The following is a 5,206-nucleotide window of genomic DNA, read 5'->3' as shown; positions in this document are numbered from 1 at the left end:
GCTGTTGTTGTTGTTGTTGGTTGTTCTATGAAAAATTTTGCGACACAAAAATGTTACTCTGTATATCATTTGAAACCATATATTGTTTAAATAAAATCGTTATTTTTTGTTGTAGTTTGTTTTGTTTTTGTCTTCTTCTTATTATCTGTTATTGTTGTAAAAATTAACTAAAAAATACTTTTATAAAATAATATTTTAAAAAAATTACCCTTTTTGATTACGAATTTATCAGATCTTATTTTGTGTTCAATATTTGTTTGTTTTTTTGGCAAGTTTTTGTTTTGTTTCTTTGTTGGCTTCATTTGAATGGGCGAATATGTGGGCGAATGAGGTTTGGTAGTCCTTGGTCACACTAGCGAGTTTCTAGAAACGAATAATGAAAAGCGGCAACATCGCAAACACAGAAAAACAGGCACAGCGGTTTCAATATCTCATACCCCTCGCCTATAAACTCGAAGTCGCTATTTTGGAACAGCGCTAGTGTGACCTTCGACTTTGCGGGTATGAGTAACATTATATGGAATTGGCAGATTCCCTTGGTTATTTCTGGGACTTAAATGGGGTTTCAATATCTCATACCCCTCGCCTATAAACTCGAAGTCGCTATTTTGGAACAGCGCTAGTGTGACCTTCGACTTTGCGGGTATGAGTAACATTATATGGAATTGGCAGATTCCCTTGGTTATTTCTGGGACTTAAATGGGAATATATTCTGCGGATCACGTTATATAAAAATTTGTATGAATATTGTTTTGAATAGACATGCTGCGTCCATATCTCCATTTTTGAGCAAATTTTGTTCCTAAATATTAAGAAGTTAGGAAAAGTACAATGTTTTTTTAGTAATATGCAAGTACATCTACAGGGTGCACCTTAACTAACTTTAAATGAAAGTTGCTTACAGTTGGGAAGTTTTTGCGGATTCTAAAACTACAATGTTCATAGATGAGAAAAATCAAAAAAAAAAAAAAATAAATAAATAAATAAATAAAATAAATAAATAAATCGCGGTCAAAGTTCGAATTTAAAGAATTTTTTTTTTAAGTTATCACGATTTTGAAAGTTGAAATGTGTCGATTTGTTCTTAAAGCGTCCACAAAAATATATGAAAATCAGTCCATTAGTTTTTTAGTTATCTTTGGCACCGCAAACGCTTTTTAAAAACGGTAGGTAGGTAGCCATTTATCACAAAACTATGCAATATTCTCTTTAAAATCAGAGGCGACACACTTATCAGCTAGTTAGCACCATCTGGCAGGAAGAACGGGTACACGAGGATTTGAATTTGAGCATCCTGTGTCCCGTCCACAAGAAAGGAGAGAAGACTGTGGTCTAACTATAGGGGCATAGATCTGCCCTCTATTACTTATAAAATATTGTGCGAACGACTAAAGCCTATGGTCAAGAAAATAATTGGGTCATATCAATGCGGGTTTAGACCTAGCGAAGGAGTATCTGGGCAGTAATACGCGGAAAAAACAAGTTGATTGAACGGACGCGCAACGCGTCCCTAGAACCCGGAGCAACTGTGAAATTTGGCACCTATAATTTTTATTTAGTTAAAAACTTCGTCTACCTATGCAGTTATGAAATAAGAAGAAGACAAGTAAGAAAGCATCAGTCAGTTGTGCCGACAGAGATATACCCTCAGCCACGAACCTAAAAAAATGAAGCAAACACTATACTTCTGATGTCGATATTTTGAGTTTTAGGGACAATTTCTCAGGAAGTATGGATTCGCCCCGATAAAAATTGTACCATTTTAACTATGGGCGCATACAAAACATGATGTCCAGTAACACGACCCGCAGGAAGAACTTTTTGGAAGAAAATTCAAAACTATACGAGATGAATTGCACTTTTCCCAAATTTTGTGTGGGAGGTACCCGAAGGACGGGACCGAATATTCCATATTCCAACCTAATACATGATTATATGAAATAATACAAAGTGCAAAAGTTGGACCTGCGAGAATTAACTTGTGGATTTGCAATTTTATTCAGGAAAAATGGACTTGCCCCAGAAAAAAAATTTTAACATCGTATATGGGGACCGCAACGACATATTCTGAAAACAAGTTTCAAAACTATCCGAGAGGATATCTTAAACTTCTCTTTTTCCGAATTTTGTGTTGGAGGAACCCGAAGAGTGGACCGATATAGCCCATATTCGAACCCAATCTAAACCTGAAAGTAACATTACCATATGCAGTGTTATGAAACAAATGGCTAGATTAGATCTGTTACTGGTTACTGCCTCCGAGACTAATCGTGAACATAATTTTAGCGAAAAGATTTTGTGGGGGAGGTACCCGAAGGAGTGGACCGATATGACCCAGCTTGGAACTTAAACAAACTTTGGACAAAATATTTACAAAACATACAAAAATATTACGAAGGCCAAATTTTAGAACCAATTATAGCGCGCTCCAGCTATCCAGACAGACATTACTAAATCGAGTTTCGGAAATATCACTATACGGGACTTTGGCTTCTTGTATCTGAATTATACGTACAACTGGCGTCCACACATATAATTGATTATAGAACGTTTCAAAGAAGGCCGGATGGTAGTCTGCTCAATCAGCGTGGAGTGCTTGACAGTATGAAAGATTTCGGATAAGTTGAGCGCCATCATCACTGCTCTATCTCGCGGCTTGCTTTGGCAGAGTCCACGATTAATATGTGTGGAGATGGCGTGCAGCGCTGTTATAGTACTGCGCTGTTTACGGAATCAGTCTTGGTGACCGGCAACTGGATAAATATTTCTGACTCTATGGAGGAGTAAATCCTCAAGAGTTGTTGCTACGGGCGACAGAAGCGAAATCGGCATGTAAGATTCAACTTTGTTGACAATCTTGACTGGCTTTAGTAGCCGGACCATCATTCCAATTTTCCAGACTTCGGGCACGATGTGGGTGGCTAGCGACAGGTTGATGACTTTAGTGTGATACTCAACTCTCGGTTCATCTAGCTGTTTCAGCATTACCATAAATTTACCATCAGGGTTCAATGCTTTGTATGATCTATGGTTCCTGATGGCATATGCAACATCATCCATTGTAAACTGTTGTGACAGGAAGTGATCTAATGCGACTCAATATTCTTCTCTTCGCCCTGTCACTTCCGAGCTGCATGACAAAGTTTCGATTAAAATAACTTGCGAAACTCTTCGCCAAACGTGACTGAGGTTATATCTTGCTCTTTCCAGGGTTCGACAGGTTTTGGCGTTCTCATTGACCGTGCAAAATACAGAGCTAACAATCGCTCAGTCAGCGATATACCCTTCTGGTCATTACCTACATCGAATGCCACATCTCGTTATGAGGTTTGAAGCGTCCTGATACCCGTCAGTTATTGCCCTCCAAAAGCGAACTAATATAGACATGGAATACAGCTACTAATCGTCGGGAGCAGCTCTAGCTCGGCAGTTCCACACCTTAGAGCGAGTCTTAAGCGAAATAGATATGTATTGAACAATCTAGTGCAACAGCACTTCAGTGGGATTCTTTCTCACGCGCGACCATGGTATTCTTCCGACTCACAAAGTCCACTATTCCTTACCTTGGAATCCATTGTAAAATGCAAAGGGATCCATTTTCAGCGATAAGAACAGCAACGACTTGTTGTAAGTAGTAAATGTGCGGTTAATATTGGGAGGACTGCAGGTGAGTCTAGTATTCTGATATCGATAACGGCAGCCGGTGTTGTCCCAGCATTCAGCAATATAGTCCTCACATCTTACCCATGTTTGAGTGCGGTGGACGCCGATGTGACAACTAGCTCATCCAAATTGGAATTTCTTCCGTCCCGGTATGGTCGAAAAGAATCCGGAGGAGACATGTCGGAATATTCTGCTTTCAACACAGAAAAATGATACAAGTACAAACGTTTTAAAGACAAGATTTGAGCGCACAAAAATATATTATGATCGGTACAGCTGTTTTCGAACTACGTATAAATTCGATTACAAGAGAAATCCATACACGTTTAAAGTTTCTATGCTCCATACAAATCACAATGGATTTTACGAATCCAACGCTCATACCTCATACGATCTTTAACTTTACCATTAAAAAATTTATCGATTTTTTTAAGGTAATATATGTTTGTTAAATAGATTATACTGTGCGACACGAAAATTATAAACCATATTCTGACACCGCAGCGGGATAGAAGACCAAAAATAAGAAGACACGTGTCCCGGCGTTTTTCCCTATCACTTCAACTTTTGCGGTTATGGGCTCCAAAGGCCTGAGGCCTTGATGTCAAAAGGGATTATTTTGTCAGGCACATATCTTCTAAACTGCTAAGAATTTGGATTTACTCGTAGAAGAAAAGTTGTAGCTCTCGTCTTAAAGAATAATAATGTGTTCACAATTAATCCATTCAACCTCACCTTCAAGGTCAAAATCGTCAAGGTCAAATTTCACTTTTAATTTTTTTCTCAGATTTAAGTCTACAGATATCAAACCGAAAAAAAAACTGAGGCAAACAACCAACTAAAAAAATGTTCCTTAGATCTTAGTAAATCTCTGTAGAAACGTTTCTTGATGGTCAAAATAGTAAATCAAATGCGATTTTTATCCTCTTTTCTCGGTCCCTGCTCCATAGATGCTAAACCGTTCAAAATTCAAGAAAACAATGCCCACAGTAATGTAACAGAGATATCAGCAAACAACTTTTTGGAACATACGAAATGTCTATGACCGGTTCTTAAATGTGAAAATAGCCAAAAACTTTTGAAAATATTCGATTTTTAAACTTTTTTCTCCGATTCCGGCCCACAGATACCGAACTGCCCAAAAATTAACATAAAAGCAGCTCAAACGATACATTCGACACTACTTTATATGCGATGGAAAATAGACATATGCCTCTGTGGCTGGAACATACCGTATTGTCTTGTGGGAATACGCCCCTCTAACTAAATTTTGCTTTTTAACTGATGCATATTCCATATCAGCATGCCACCAACGTAGTTGAATAGTTCGGCTGCCAGCCCATCTGCTCCTACTGATATTTAGCCGATTTATTTGGGTCCTGATCTTATTTCAGCTACGTGATATACAGTCAATATCGTCGTTTTGGATAGACTCTATTGGTTGCCAAAAGTCTGCTGAAACAATTTTCTCAAATCATCAGTAATTTCTCTGTATCAATTATAAGATTACCTTCTTTATCTTTTCAGAAGAAAGTCTCTGCAC

Source organism: Musca autumnalis, unplaced genomic scaffold (genome assembly GCF_047663935.1).
Source record: "Musca autumnalis isolate F117 unplaced genomic scaffold, ASM4766393v1 scaffold_3, whole genome shotgun sequence".
Taxonomy (NCBI): domain Eukaryota; kingdom Metazoa; phylum Arthropoda; class Insecta; order Diptera; family Muscidae; genus Musca; species Musca autumnalis.
Note: the sequence above shows the minus strand (reverse complement) of the source record.